The 16,722-nt window shown below is 37.9% G+C and overlaps 1 protein-coding gene across 3 annotated transcripts in view; it reads right to left on the reverse strand.

Moving 5' to 3' along the window:
• Positions 1-13,622, reverse strand: part of LOC147236161 (gamma-aminobutyric acid receptor subunit pi) — a 59,102-nt gene extending 45,480 nt beyond the window's left edge. The window contains exon 1 of one of the 3 annotated variants that reach the window (XM_086164582.1): positions 13,424-13,622. The gene's annotated coding sequence lies outside the window, so the exon portion shown is untranslated. Of the gene's footprint in view, positions 1-12,946; positions 13,112-13,423 lie in introns of those variants that run through there. The other 2 variants (XM_086164598.1, XM_086164591.1) reach the window with 2 other exon arrangements.
• Between the last annotated feature and the right edge of the window lie 3,100 nt (positions 13,623-16,722).

Below are 16,722 nucleotides of genomic sequence, written 5' to 3' on the forward strand. Positions count from 1 at the left end.
TTAATCTTTACAGTCTGTTGTTTTAAATATACCGAAGCAAAGACCGTAGCTATTGGAGCGGTAACTACAGTTTTTTTTTTTTTTTTTTCCTGATGTACAGTACTTTCATAGACCATCTCATCGGAAACGATACCGGACGCATTTCTAAATCGCACGGTTGCGTGACGCATTGCCGAAATGCCTCGGGGACGGCCTCTAAATGGTATAATGACATCTTTTTTAATGACTTCCCTCCGAGTCCGGGTCCGCCACAGAGCTCCTGAGTTGTTTGAAAGAGAAATAAAAGATATTGCGGTGTTGCCCGGATCTCCCCGCACTCTCTGCCACTCTGAAGATGAAAGCTGACAGAAAACCTTCAGAGACCAGAATCACCAATGAGACCAACTACTGCGGACAGCGAGCGGGGCTAAGGAAATATTTAAAGTGAAGTTGAAAGCAAACGTGGGGTCTGAGTTTGAAATACGGTAGGGTGCGTTGACGTTACGTCACATCGTCTTAGATAACGCACAATGGGGCTTTCTTTTTCGGTTAAGAATTTTTCAGTTCTGAGATTGATACCCTCACCTGCTATACGATTTAACGCCGAGAATATAAGCCGTTCATTCAGTCGTTCTATACGCTTTACAATGCGCCGGGGGTTGCGAGGAAGTCAGCGCCGATTAACACCGGACGGGTCCGCAGCCGATCACAGAAGCAGATAAAAAGACAAATACAACCACTCGCTTCTTGGTTCAGGGTCTGTGGGAAGAAACTGTGAAAAAAAACAAAAAACCCATGCGGACGTGGAGTGAATATCGCATCGGTAAGTCAGCATCTGAATGCGGTAGAAAATTGTTTACGAATGTTTTACCCCCCTAATCACTCTTAAATGGATATCTTAGGATGTTGCAATGTTATTTGGAAACATTACCGAATCATTAAAATCATAAGATAAGATAAAGCAAGATAAGGTGTGATAAAATGAGATAAGATAAGATAGAGTAAGATGAGATAAGATAAGATGAGGTAAGATAAAGCAAGATAAGGTAAAATAAAATAAGATAAGATAAGGTAAGATAAAGCAAGATAAGGTAAGATAAAATAAGATAATATAAGATAAGATATGATGAGGTAAGATAAGGTCAGACAGGGGTGTCAAACTCATTTCTCATGGTGGGCCACATGCGGCCTAGGCAGATGTCAAGTGGGCCGGACCATTAAAATAATAGCATACTCAGCAATAAATAACCAAAATATCAAGTCTTTCCTCTGTTTTGGTGTAAAGAAGTACAAGGACATAAGGAAAATGTTGGAATTTACAAAACATTTATGAAACACCTCATATTTCCTTAGACAAAAGTGCAATTTACTTTTATCATTCACATGTATGCATTGCAATCATGTGATCATGCGGTCCCACTGATCTTACAAAGGCACAAAACTTTAACAAGTAAATGGTATTGAAAAATATAGTAATGCACTTTAAGATTAAATGAGACATATAAAGAAAGGGATTTTTAAACTATTTACACATGTGCATATAAAATCTAAATTGAATCCCTGCCTACACCCTCCAAACTAAAATGAGTGCTATTAAATGAGTAAGGAAGACAGTATTTACCTGTCCTGGAAATGTGTAAACTTCATCCATGAAACATGCAAACACATACAATACAAACTGAAAACGCATGGAGTTGCATGAACAGTAGAATTCCAACATACTCGTTTGTAGTGAAGCTGGTGACTAACGTTAAATTGCACAAGCAGCAGGTGGTGCATTGATAACGTCTGCTGATTGGTCCGTCTCAGTGACGCGGATTGTCGTCTATTCTGACCAAAATAGTGCGCCCCCTAGCGGAAGATTCTTGAATTGCATTTAATTTAAAAAATTAAATCCTTGTCTTTTGTGCATTTTTTCACTTTCAAATTATGGTATCTTTGGTAAGATAAAATCAGTTATAATGTCAAAAAATAAAAAATGTTAAATAAATATGAATATAAAAGTAAATATAAATAGAGACACAGAAGATAGCGACAACAACAACGGCAACAATATCGGGGATAATAATGGACAACATTAAGGAACAGTAAAGGTGAAAAATACTCAAGCGGAACAAAATGAAAATGTAAATAGAGTGACAATAGCGATGACAAGAATAAGATGAATAAACAAAAATTGTGAATAGGGTAAGGTAGCGAGATTGCACAAGTAATGTAATGGAATTAGTCATTTAGGGCTTTTAATACCGACTTGTTTGTCATTATTTCTGGATTACTACTTTACTCAAGTCAATGACGGACAGTTTTAAGCTTTTTCTTTTCTTTGCTTTTCTCTTTGGGGTTTTCTTTCATCATGGTGGGCAAATGAAATCACTGGTTTGGCATGATGCAACAGGAGGCAGCCAATGTTGATTTTAAGTTTAGAAAAGAAAAATTACCATATCATTACAAAGAATTTCTTCAACTGACAAACCTGCTTATATATATATATATATATATATATTTTTTTTTTTTTTTTTTTTTTTTGATGCATGTAACACATGCAAGATTGGATTTGGTCTCGGCAAAATACTGCACCCAGGCTGAGGTTTTGAAAACCCAAAGGTTTAAATTAAAGCTGTGAAACACCAGTGAAATCATCACAACTCAAACAAATTCAAACACCCATCTCTCACTGCAATGTGATGGTTAGAGAAAGAAAAACTCCTACAAAACTATGAAAACCATGTGTTATGTACAAAATCTACACGGACTTGAACCCCCGTCTCCCTCTGCAAGTTCTGGCGCCTCAACCTTTCGCTCGGATGCAGACTTTCTTGTACTTTTCGTCTTTTCTATCGATAAAAATCTTCACCTTGACTTGAAATTACTTTCGTTCACGTCTCAACTTCTATCAAATTTCTATTTATCGGTATCGGTATTTTACGTCATCTGCCAATTCATTAATTCATATGAATACAGTGTACGGTGGAGATATAATGAGATAATAAATACCATATTTAACAAGATAAAAATTGATTTTTACCAGCAGTGTGTGAGAGGCGAAATAAAGTACTTGCTGACGTATAGAAAGAAAAAAAGGGAAGAAATTCCCTGCTGTGTTATAGGAGGAAGCTTTATAACTGCAAAGAGTATGTTTTGAGTTTTCTACTGTTTATTTTATCAGGGACAATGAGAGACAGATATTAATCCCCATTAATCGGGGGAGATGCATCATGCAGGAATTTAGCCACAAGCTAGTTTCCATCTGCAGCCCCTGGGCAGACATACAAAACACAAAACACAATTAAGCTATAATAAAACCACCTTATATCCACATTACTAAAGGCTCCCTGCTTTTCCAACACATAAAAGATTGCTGCCATTTGTTTACAGCCGTACACAAGCAGACAGGGATAAACACACTTGAAATGTAAATTTGTGATATTAACAGCTGTTTTGAGGGCAATATATCCTACAATGGGTTTGGAAAAATAATATGGAAAGTCATTAATTTTTTTTTTTTTTTTTTAGTACTTTATTCCCAGTCTTACTGACCTCCAAGTCACAGAAGACTGACTTGAAACTTTTTTTCTGCTCCAGAGGAGCAGGGAAAAGGAGGTCTTTCTCTGAGAAAGGGGAAAAGAAATAAGAAAAAAAAAAAAAAAAAAAATCAGTAGCAGCAAAGCTGGAAATTGGAGGAGATGCGTTTGGGGAAGGTACAAGCGAATAATTGGATAATTCGATGCAGTGTCACCACTATATTTAAGACTTAACCTTCTACATAAGTGATGCCTGTCTTTCTGCTGTGACTTCAATAGCGGGCGTTTTGATTTAAAGCCGACTTGAAAAGGGCAACAACAAATATAAAAAGATATGTCAGCCACAACTGAGTCACTTCATTTAAGTCCCTGGCTTTTCTGCTCTTTTCTCCAATTTCCAAGCTTGGATGAGTCACATCAATATAGCATCTCGACCTTTATGGCCTCATTGTTGTTGGTCCGTTCTCGACCCCTCATACCCAAGATTTATTCTTCTTGCTATCCTTCTGACTGAATGACGCCAGCGTTTGCTCATATTTCGCCAACCTACAGTACGTCACACCGCAAGACAATTTTTTTTTTTTTTTTCCCTGCAGGGATGATGTTGAAATGATGCTAAGATACTAATGGCCGACAAATGTAATGACAAAAAAAAAGAAAAAAACATGTAAAAAAGGGAACACTAAAATAACACATCCTAGATTTAAATGAATGAAATATTCTTTTTAAATACTTTGTACTACTCTTTATAAAAATAATCAATGGATACCAAATTGATTGGAAAATTGATTGAAAGTGGAAAAATACACTCCAACTTTGATTTAATGTCCTTAAAACAAGTCAAAATGAATCAGTGGACACTTTAATTTCACACAAGTGTAATTGACTTGGAGTTACATGCTGCTGTTTAAGTGTTCCCTTTATTTTTTTGAGCAGTATATATATTTATATATACATATATATATATATATATATATATATACTATAGTTTGGGGGGCAAATCCTTGCTCATGGGGGAATTTGGGGCCTTTTAACTCAATTTAAGGAGCGTGTTTCATGTCTGCACTACATGGACAGTGCAGACAACTTGGTTGTGAGTAAATAAATTAAATCTGGCTACAAACACACATGATTATGCCTCAAAGGTGTTGCATCCCTTAATTTTTTTTAAATTAAGATTTGAGATTAGTTTCAACTTACACATGTAAGGATACAGAGTAATGAAATCACATCCAATCAGAAGTGCAAAAAGCAGAAGTGCATATGCACAGAATGTGCAGTATTTACAAAATAAATGCAGTATTAAAGAATGAAAATGGCATAAATGTTGTTTTTTTTTTACAGCTCATGCAAGTATTGTGGATAATTACAGGACTGTCTCAGAAAATTAGAATATTGTGATAAATTTCTTTATCTTCTGTAATGCAATTAAAAAAACAAAAATTACTTTTTCATGATATCCTAATATTTTGAGATACCATTTTTGAGTTTCTTAAGAGGTAAACCATAATCAGCAATATTAAAATAATAAAAGGCTTGCAATATTTCAGTTGATTTGTAATGAATCCAGAATGTATGACATTTTTGTTTTTGTAATTGCATTACAGAAGATAAAGAACTTTATCACAATATTCTAATTTTCTGAGACAATCCTGTATATAAATATTTGGCAAATGTAATAGCCCAGAAGTTTATTTGAGCTATTTTTGTTGAGTGTTTTATTAGAATGTTGACTGGTGTTGCTGATAGTGCTTTTTTTCACTTGTTTCGGTGAAAATATATTCAAAGGTAGTTCAGAATAAGTGGCTTAATTAGTTGTATCGCATGCAGCACGTTTATAGGTTGCATATTAAAATGCAGTGCATCGGAGAAAGCAGGAAAAAGCAGTATATTAGCATGTAGTATGTTAGAAGAATGTACAAAGTGGAATACTTCTAGCAAGTATAATTGGAAGCGATATCTCAGGAACATGAAAAAAAGTTGGATTTTACTTGATGTATCAACACTGATTAGTTTAATTTTTGTTAGAAGCCATTCAGATGCTTCTAAGAATATTTCTAAGTGTTTCTGAGCTTTAAAATAGTAAGATATTACAAAGCCAGGCTCTATTTCTAAGACAGCCACGTGGTCACGCTGACTCACCGCATTGCTCACATCTTTAATTCTGGCTTTTGTTGTGTCCTTTTTTTAATTAAATCAGCTTCGAGGTGACGTTTCTGTGCAGACAGGACATTTATTCTAGTGTTTTCCACTCTGCTGCTTTCAATGTAGGTGGTATTTGTTGATATGATATGAATGACTCGGTTATTTTGTACACAACCTTTAGCTGCCGTTTACTGGGCGTACTCTTTGGGCATATTATGTCGAAAAAAAAGATTTGCATGCTAACTTCTGCACCTTTTTCAACGTATTTATATATATTATCACTACTTGTTTCCGTTCCGTAACTCCCAACTACCGTGCATTTGATGCGCTAACATCTCATCTGGATACAGAGGCTAAAAGCAAGCCGTGATTATTGAGTATCATATTTCATTTTTCTGTTTTAGATATTTGACCCCGCTTAACTGTTTTCACACTCTGCGATAAATTGAGATTATTTTTTTTTTTTTTTCATTTCTCTATTTTTTTTTTTTTTTTTGCTGAGATGAGAAGGAATTTACTGCGCAGCATTTCAAAATTCAAACACATCCACTTAGATTTTACTCAGAATGAACAGCATTACATCTTGGAAACAACTAAAATCGGGAAGAGAGAGAAATTCGTAAAACTCACATTTTTGTCAGGTAGGGTAGAAGAACTACTATATAAAAATTGAAATAAAATTGAAATTGCTCATAATTAATTTACCGTCAATTGTTAATTTTTCTTAAATTAACCCATTCAAATAAATCAGTGCTCAACACTTTAAGTCCAAAAGCAACACTAAAACCCGGGACAACACGGGAAACACATCAATTGTGTTTGTTTTGTTTTTTTTTTGTTTTTCTCCAAAGAATTGCTAATGTGAAATTGACTGAGCGAAATGAAGTAATAGAGATTGTCGGTGCCAGAAGACAAAATAGCTCTTGCGAAAAAAAAAAAAAACAACAAAACAAAAACAAAATCATTCATCGCCTCAAAGCAGCTTCGACCGATGCACTAAGTTTATCTCCGTCGTTTTCTCCGGTGATGAAACGGAGTCTCACGGCAACGAAGGCAAAGACTCAGTGGACTTCACTTAGGTGTAGATCTCCCATTTCTTTGCCTGGTTTAGAAATGTAAATTCAGGCTCTTGAGAGACTTCCATTCCTCATCATCCCGGCCCGATTCTCCTGCGTCTCAAAGCTTTATTACGGGGATGATTTAGCAGCCCTGCTCACCCCGTATGGAGAGGAGATCTGCAGTCGCTGGACGATTTCTCTGTCGGAAGCCGTAATTTTTTCTACCCTGGCGAGGGAGGTTTACGCTGAGGTTTTACGCCGGGTGGAAACATTTGTAACTGAGACTTATATACTTTCCACTATTTCAAATATTGTTATCTAAAGGCTAAAGGGGTTACAAAAAAAAACTAATAATGATAATATCGGCGGTCCAAGCAAAATCAAATTTGCCATGTGAACATTTTTAAACAGATTATAACAGCTTATTTTTTCTTTTCTTTTTTCAGATTTTTTTAGAAGAGCCAAGAATTATAAACAGCTGATTTTCTCTTTTTTCTTTTTCTTTTTTTTTTTTTTTGACTAAAAGATGGATGTTGCTTTTTTTTTAAGAAGAGCCAAAAATCAGATCGTAAATTGCCTCACTATTTTTAAAAATGCAATCAGAAATATTGCACTATGACAGTTAGATCATGTGTTCATAAAACTAAAATAAAAAGAGCCAAGAATTACAACAGCTGACTTTCTCTTTTTTCTTTTTTTTTTTTTTTTTTTGACTAAAAGATGGGCGTTGTTGTTTTTTTTTTTAAGAAGAGCCAAAAATCAGATTGTAAATAACCTCACTAATTTAAAAATGCAATCAGAAATATTGCCCCTTGACAGTTAGATCATGTGGTCATAAAACTAAAATAATGACTGTCAGTGTCTCCCTGCAGCCCATTAAAATAAACTTACAATAAAGTACAAATATATTCAACGCTGTGCTCGAAATGAAATAAATACTAAATAAATAACACATGTTTACACATCAACCCGTCACATTTAATAACATCAATCTAATCATTGGCACATTTCTGTCAGTTTGCATCAAATATAGACCTAACGTGATGGAATTATAAGGTCAATTCGTTGAGCGTCTAATTGAAGCAGTATCTGAAGACTATGTGTCGTTATTGTAACACTGACATTTTCTAACTTAAAGCTAAACCAAGTAAGTCACAGACACTTTTGCCCCAGGAACAACTGAAACATCACTAAAACTACTACTTAGGAAAAAAAAAAAAAAAAGATAATATAATACAGCGATACCATCAGCAGGTTGTAGTACACTGGTTTAAAAGCCTGCAATGCTTGAGTACAGCTTGAAGTCAACATTATCAATGTTCTCATTTAAAAAATGAGACAATGTCCTACATGTCACATGTCCACTCACTGAATGCAGTATCCTTGAGGAACCATAAGGACGCAACAGGGAAATGTTCACCATCCAAGATCATCACCTCACTGATCATTGATTAGAAAGCGTTGCCGAGTCGAGCCGTGATTAAAAGATACCGCTCGGGGCCTCGTACATCCCATGGTAATGGGATAGCTTTCCAGCGCCATGTTTCCGTCTATTAAACCCTGTGGAGTTTCTTTACTGAGGTGCCGGAATAAGAATTATCAATCAGCCTGGTTTCTGAAGCCATTTAATGGGTTTATGGTTCATCTCTGTCTGTTTGAGTATAATCATTTTTTTGGTTGTCTATTCTCACCCTTGCTGTTTTTTTAATATTTTTTATTTTTCTGTTGTCTATTCTTATCATTGCTGTTGTTTGGGTTGTCTATTCTCTTGCCCTTGCTGTTTTTTTGTTGTTTTTCTTTTTATTATTATTCTGTTGTCTATTCTTATCCGTGTTGTTTTGGTTGTCTATTCTCACCCTTGTCACCCTTGCTGTTTTTTTTTTAATATTAATCTATTTCTATTCTTATACTTGTTGTCATTTTGGTTATCTATTCTCACCCGTGCTGTTGTTGTTTTTTTTTTTTTTTATTATTATTCTGTTGTCTATTCTTATCATTGTTGTTATTGTTTTGGTTGTCTATTCTCACCCTTGCTGTTTTTTTTTTTTTTTTTGTTTGTTTTTTTTATTCTGTTGTCTATTCTTATCCTTGTTGTTTTGGTTGTCTATTCTCACCTATGTCACCCTTGCTGTTTTTTTTTTTTAATCTTTTTTTTTTTTTTTATTCTGGTGTCTATTCTTATCCTTGTTATTGTTTTGATTGTCTATTCACACCCTTGCTGTTTTTTTTTTTTTTCTTTTTTTATTATTATTCTGGTGTCTATTCTTATCCTTGTTGTTTTGATTGTCTATTCTCACCCTTGTGACCCTTGCTATTTTTTTTTTAATATATATATATTTTATTATACTGGTGTCTATTCTCATCCTTGTTATTGTTTTCGTTGTCTATTCACACCCTTGCTGTATTTTTTTTTTTTTTTTTACTATTCTGTTTACTATTCTTATCCCTATTTTTGTTTACTCTGCTGTCTCTTCATTTGAGGACGTCTTTTGCTATTGTAATCATCACTTTATTTATATTTATACCCATATTTATCAATACCGTCATTATTGCACTGTTGTGACAAAAGAATTTCCCTTATGGGGATTAATAAAGAATATCTTATCTTAATATAATGTGATATTATGATGAATAGAATAGTTTTATTATTACTATTGTTATTGTAATTGTTATTGTTATTGTTATTGTTATTGTTATTGTTATTGTTATTGTTATTAGAGCCTGGTAATTACCATGAATATGGGTGAAATGTTTATTGTCATGTCAGAAACGGGGTCTGATCCAGAAGTAAACCGAGCTGCTACTCCAATCCTGGCTTATTATCATCTCACTTTTTTATACTGTGGGAAGCAGAAGGCTGAGATGAATCCGGCAATATAAATCATTTGTGGTTTGACATAAATACAGTGAGTCACAAAAAAGTTTCACTGCATAAAATCCCGCTCTTTCTTGGACTGTGTGCGGCAGCGGGGAATTGTGTCGATCTACTTAGAAGGTTAAAATGTGAGCTTCATCATTCATCTAGGATCAATTCTGCATATTTCCTTCTTGGCAGAGGTAAAAAATATATATATTTTTTTATTATTCTACCTCATATGCAGATGTCAGTGTCATAGATTACTTCCCCAACATCAAAATACAGGGAGGCGTTGAAAAAAAAAGGCCGGATTGTCTGCGATTGTAGTTTTTTGTACCAATTCCCCGTTAGCTTAATGGACTGTGATTGTGTAAAACAGGTAGAAAAAGCAGATGAAATTTTGTTTTTCAACCATTTCTATTTTTGTCCTCAACTGGGGCACAACATTCGCTTCAAACATGTTCCGGTTTCTACGAGTTTGATTCAAGTTCATCCCGAAACGAGGGGACCGTGAACGACGGCAAAACATTGGAAAAGCTTTTATCGGCGAAACCAGGTGTAATTGATTACATTTTGATCACACGCCTGTTCCAGTTTCACAAAACCGCGGGTCTGCTATCGTGCACGTACGACTGCAAAATGAACACTGCCGTTGAGCTGCAAAAAAAACGTCATCCTCGATCTAACCGGAGGAAATTCTTGTAACGTGTGCGCTCATCACTAATTTGAACAATCCATTCCCGTAAATACAACTAGAATAGTCGCAACTGTTTTCATTTACATGCTTGCGAGGACATTCTGGCTTCAGCTTGAATATATAGCAAGGATTGGTCTTGTTAAGCTGTGAGGATTAAGCATCAACATTGGGTTTTTAGGTTTTAAAATGCAGTCAATGCGAAGAAACAAATGGAAAAGTCGATTTGACACCGGAACGACCGCTTCATTCCGAACCTCATTTCATCCTTCGTTCCCTTCAACCTCCGGCACAAACTCCCAAACAAACATGAAATTATATGTTTTCTCTGATGACGCACAGCTGAAATGGGAAAAAAAACAAAACAAAAAAAAAACGCATGGGTTAATAGTCTTGAAACTAGGCTAGATCAATTATACATGAGTAAAAAGTATGGTGGCAAACCCGTTGTTTTGAACTGATATAACACATAATTTCTAAACCATAGCCCATCCCTCATTTCTCTGCAATGTCGACAAAAAAACAGGATTTTTGTTCGTTCAATTTTACCCACGCTTTTTGGATTCACGTGATCGTGGCCGGCGGGATCCCATTTCGGTTGACCTCAGACAAAGTACGGCCATTCATTGTCTTATTTCCAAATATTGACATTTTAGCTACTGCATTCTGTTGGACGGTGGAAGGAAATGATGAGACAACCTGAATTGCGAAAATGATGCTAACCGTTGCACTTCCATGATTCTTTGCCATAAAATGAAAATAAATTCTCTGATAATTTGCATTGAGGGCAGATAAAAGCAATTACAGTCAGCATTTACAGTATAGATGGGCACATTTTCTGACAAAATCAATATGATGAATATCAAACACAAAGTCATGTTGACTATTTTTCGTAACAAAAAAAAAATTTTTTTTTTTTCTTTATCCAAAGAGAAATCCTGCTTACTGTAATTCATTGGTTACCAACATTAATGTTAAATATTGGTTCACCTTTTATATGAGACTGAGTTGAATTGATAGAATACTTTATCAGTTAAATGACTTCTACAATATTTAAAGGAATTGTCAAAAACCATCAGTGGGAATGTCAATGGAGAAAAACATCAACAAAAAACTAAATAATATAACAGCCTTGTGATGGTTTGAATGCTTTTTCTCCGCTAATGCGCCCCCTCGGACTATACCCGCACTTCTATTTCATATAATCATTGAAACGTAGAGCGCCTGAGGGGGACCATTTGATCTAAAGAAGCATCTGGACACCGTGACAGCTTGGGAATGGACAATACCAGAAGGATTTATGCCTCAGACTATATTACCTCTGACAGATGACACTGTACAACTGAGTCAAGGCAAAGTCCCATAAGGCAAAAAAAAAAAAAATCAGAGTGACACAACTTGCCAAATGGCCCCCATTGCTATGATGCACCTGCTCTGCAAACAAACCTGGTGAGTCTGAAACGTTCGGCGCAACAAATTCAATTTGCAAAAAAAAAAAAAAAAAAAAAAAAAAAAGAGCATAGAGCGAGGTCATAAATCTCCCCCACCTGATATGACTCATGTGCTCCAGAAAATCTACTTCAAAAGGCAGAGATGAAGCATTAACTGCTCATTCCTGGTGACAAGAGGGCAACGGTGCGTTTTTAGCTTACGTGACTATAAAAAAAAAAAAAAAAAAAAAAAAACAGTCAATAACCAAGTAAATAGATGAAACGGAGGAGGGGTGCAAAAAAAAAAAAAAAAAAAAAAAAAAAAGGATTGAAAACTGAAAACAAAAGCCGAAGCTGTCTCCAGTGCGTTCAATTAATGTAAGGCTGCGGTTTGGTGTTTGAGAAAATAAAATATCACTCCCAGCTCTGGAGTTTTGATGATAACAGAGGCTTCCCATATCTCTACACAACTCCATTTATGTAAATCTCATCCCTCTCCCCTCCAGTGCCTTTTTGTGATGGCTGGCCTGATCTGAGAGAGCTAAATCTGAAAGGCAGCTGGCAGTTTCTACCCAATGAGTGAACAAAATCTGCGCTAATTAAGTATGCCTTACAATCTGTGCTTTGTTCCACTGATTACAAGCATTATAACTCTAGTAAATATAGTTGTGGTACTAAAGACCGATCCAGGGGTGAACGCCCCGCGGCGGGTTGGTTTATTTATTTTTTTTTTCATTTTGAATCACTTCTTTAATCGCCGTGAAATTACACTATCGCACATGTCTTTTTTTTTTTTTTTTTTCATTTACAGCCTGATTGAACTGCTTGGTTCGAACAAACCAACTGGAGAATAAACTACCGTTGATGAGAACCAACTCACAGGGTGAGGCTTGTAAATGTCCTCAGGCTCTAGCAGTTAGCCTCGATAAATTTTCCACCTATATACCCCGGTAACACCCACCTCCTATAAATACATGGCTTTACAACAGAATACACATCACCCTTAGGGGTCTCAATCCCTGACCTTCACCTTTATTCCGCTTTCATAACCATAATCTTTAAATTCACCCTTTGCGCCCAATTAAATGTTACCTCTCGCCTGATGAGCTCAACAGCAAATTGAATTCCTTCAATTCTAAACAGAGCAAAATTGTTCAACAATTATTGCCTTGAGGAGAAAAAAAAAAAAAAAAAAGAATAAATAAATCAATCAGCGATATTTGCATGGTTAAGCAAAGACTTGTTAACCCCTAACCGCTCACCTACGCACCGGTGCACCAGCAGCTTCCTCCGGCAGGAATAATTGATGCATGTAGAATTAGGAAAGGTTCACAAATAATCATGCACCCACAGTATCATGCACACTCACACGCACACCGCGAAAAAAAAAAAAAAAAAAAAAAAAAAAAAAACACGCGTTATATCACCGAGCAGTGCGCGTAATGGTGCGGGAAAGGCGCATTTAACTTTTTTTTTTTTTTTTTTTTTAACGCGTAGGCGACAGTCTACATTGAAAATGATGATGATTTGCCTGGGGGTTTGGTTATATAATGATGAAAAAAAAAACAAGATCAAACATGGAATAATAAATAAAAAAGACGCTTGAATGAATAAAATAATACATGTCCGACTATAAACGTCTTAGGAGATTCAACTCAGAAACCATCGACATTTGGAAAACACATGAACGAACCGAAAAAACGAAGCTCAGGCATCAAAGTTGAGAAGATTAACTTTACCTGGAGGCGCCAATCGCCGTTATCGTATAAAAAAATAATAATAATAATAAAAATCTCAGCGCATCTTGGAGCCCGGAAGTTGTTTTTCCTCAATTAGGTGCGACTGCAACCTTGACCGCCATCCGGTTTTGGAGAGAGACCGCACCTGCTGCTCCGCGCGCACATATGGCTGCAGACACACACACACACCCTCTCTCTCTCTCTCTCTCTCTCACACACACACACAGAAAGAGAGAGAGAGAGCGATGTGGTTGTGCTCCGTCAGCGGATTCCCATCAACGCCGCCTTTTGGGTTGGACGCGCCGCTGCGCAATGACGCACGCCTCGGTCTTGCAGCTGATTTGGAGTCTCCAAAGCCGTGCACCATAAACGCCCAGGGCGTTCGTCATGGTGATTCCTTCCGTATCTTTACATTTCTGCTCTGGTTGTGACTCAAAATATATTTGCGAGGCGAGAACCGACGAGCATCTGACTCCCTTCGACCCACGGTCACGCCGGGAGAACGCATTTGAACGCAATTGTGCCACGTTTAAACGATAAAAGTGGATATGAGCACCGTGCGTTAACGACGCGGGCGTTGTGACATCGCTGTTTCTTTGCAGAAATACACCGAGGAGACAGTTATCGGTATTTGCGTCGGCGCGGATTTTAACGCCTGGATCTCGCAGTTCAAGCCGTTTAGAATTCCAATTGAACACCGGAGGGGGAAGAGAAGGGGTGGAAAAGTAGTTTACGTGTCAGGATGAAGGTGTTTGTGCCTCAGATGGATCGAGCTGGACAACCTTCCCTCTGGCCGCGCCGCTTTTTCGCCTCTGCGTGGGTGTATCGCGACCACTTCCCTCCCAATTGCCCAAAGGGGGAGTGAGCGGCGGCAGATGACCCAATCTTGGCTTTAACACATCGTCAGCCACCGCTCGGTAGGTCGGGGAACGGGAAACCATTTACAAGGAGGCCGACGGTCCCTTTTTTGTTGGTAAACCGCCACTCAGCTGGACGCTCGATTCCGGAGCTTCGCCCTCCGGGGGGGGGAAACGCTCCGTAGGCGACCCCCGGCGTTGACCGAACCTCCAGGCGGGGGAAGAAAAGGGGGGATCGTTAAAACGCAATCGAAATTGACATCTTACACGACGCGCTTCATCGTAGCTCAAAGAGGAACAGCCTTTTCTGCGGTTGTCAAGCAAAAGAAAGCACATCAAACTCACAAAAGGTCCTTAGTTGTAGATACGGTTTATACATGTAAATGTAAATATATGATTGTGTGAATTCATGAGATCCCATGCGGGGGGGCGGGGGGAGGGGGGGATTTACTCTAAAGGTCGAATTGGTGTCAAATGCGTTAATGTGACATTTCGCATTTAAATTAAGCGCAACATTTTACATGCCTGCGCTTTGTTTTGAAGAAAATTTCATATTTCCTATTATAAAAAATGAATCTGCCGCCATATAGAGGGGGTTGTAATTTTAACTCTTTTATCTCGTCAATATCTCGGGCTTATGATGACTTGTATGCTCGGTTGGATACTAAGGAGGGTGAGAATGATCTATGCGGGTTGGCAAAACAGAGATAAAGATGGAAAGGATGTACAACAGGTCCGGGTGATTAAGGACAGAGAGGGAAATGTATTGACAGATGCTAGAAGAGTGATGGGAAGATGGAGAGAGTACTTTGAAGAGCTGATGAATGTGGAAAATGAAAGAGAGGCAAGGGTAGAAGAGGTGACTATTGTAGACCGCAAAGTAGCACAAATTAGTAAAAGTGAAGTGAGGAAGGCATTGAAGAGGATGAAGAGTGGAAAAGCAGTTGGTCCTGATGATATACCTGTGGAGGTGTGGAAGTGTCTAGGAGAGGCAGCGGTAGATTTTCTGACTAGATTATTCAACAGGATCTTAGAGAGTGAGAAGATGCCTGAAGAATGGAGACAAAGTGTGATGGTGCCTATTTTTAAGAATAAAGGGGATGTGCAGAATTGTGGCAACTATAGAGGGATAAAGTTGATGAGCCATACAATGAAGTTATGGGAAAGAGTCGTGGAAACTAGACTGAGAGCAGAAGTTAGCATTTGTGAACAGCAGTATGGCTTCATGCCTAGGAAGAGTACTACAGCTGCAGTATTTGCATTGAGAATGCTAATAGAAAAGTATAGAGAAGGCCAGAGGGAGCTGCATTGTGTTTTTGTAGACCTAGAAAAGGCATATGACAGGGTGCCAAAAGAGGAGCTCTGGTATTGCATGAGGAAGTCTGGAGTGGCAGAGAAGTATGTTAGACTGGTGCAGGACATGTATGTTAGCTGTGAGACACTGGTACGGTGTGCTGTAGGGGTAACCGAGAAGTTCAAGGTGGAGGTGGGACTCCATCAGGGATCAGCTCTGAGCCCCTTCTTGTTCGCAATGGCGATGGACAGGCTGACAGATGAGGTTAGACGGGAATCCCCATGGACCATGATGTTTGCGGATGACATTGTGATCTGTAGTGAGAGCAGAAAACAGGTAGAGGAAAATCTAGAGAGGTGGAGGTATGCTCTGGAAAGGAGAGGAATGAAAGTTAGTCGCAGCAAGACAGAATATATGTGTGTGAACGAGAGGAACTCGGGTGGAGCGGTGAGGCTACAGGGAGTGGAGATCAAGAAGCTGGAGGATTTCAGGTACTTAGGGTCAACAGTCCAGAGCAACGGAGAGTGCGGAAAAGAGGTGAAGAGACGGGTCCAAGCAGGTTGGAGTGGGTGGAGAAAAGTGTCAAGGGTACTATGTGATAGAAGACTTTCAGCCAGAATAAAAAGGAAAGGTGTACAAGACAGTGGTGAGACCAGCGATGATGTTTGGACTAGAAACTGTTACAATGACCAAAAGACAGCAGGCAGAACTAGAGGTTGCAGAGATGAAGATGTTGAGGTTCTCTTTGGGAGTGACCAGGATGGATAGGATCAGGAATGAGTCTATCAGAGGAACGGCACATGTTAGATGTTTTGGAGAGAAGGTCAGAGAAGCCAGACAGAGATGGTTCGGTCATGTACAGAGGAGGGATAGTGAATATATTGGTAGACGGATGCTGGAATTGGAGCTGCCAGGCAAGAGGTCTGGAAGGCCAAAGAGAAGATTTATGGACGTAGTGAGAGAGGATATGAAGGTAGCTGGTGTGAGAGAGGAAGATACAGAGAATAGGGTTAGATTGAGTAAGTTGACTCACTGTGGCGACCCCTAACGGGAAAAGCCGAATGAAGAAGAAGAAGAAGAAGATCTCGTCAATAAAAGTCTTTTATTTCTTCCTCGTGTAACAATACATGAATTATGAATTGTTATCT

The sequence above is a fragment of the Fistularia commersonii genome, chromosome 2 (genome assembly GCF_037954325.1).
Source record: "Fistularia commersonii isolate RoL2024-O1a breed Wild chromosome 2, RoL_Fcom_v1.0, whole genome shotgun sequence".
Taxonomy (NCBI): domain Eukaryota; kingdom Metazoa; phylum Chordata; class Actinopteri; order Syngnathiformes; family Fistulariidae; genus Fistularia; species Fistularia commersonii.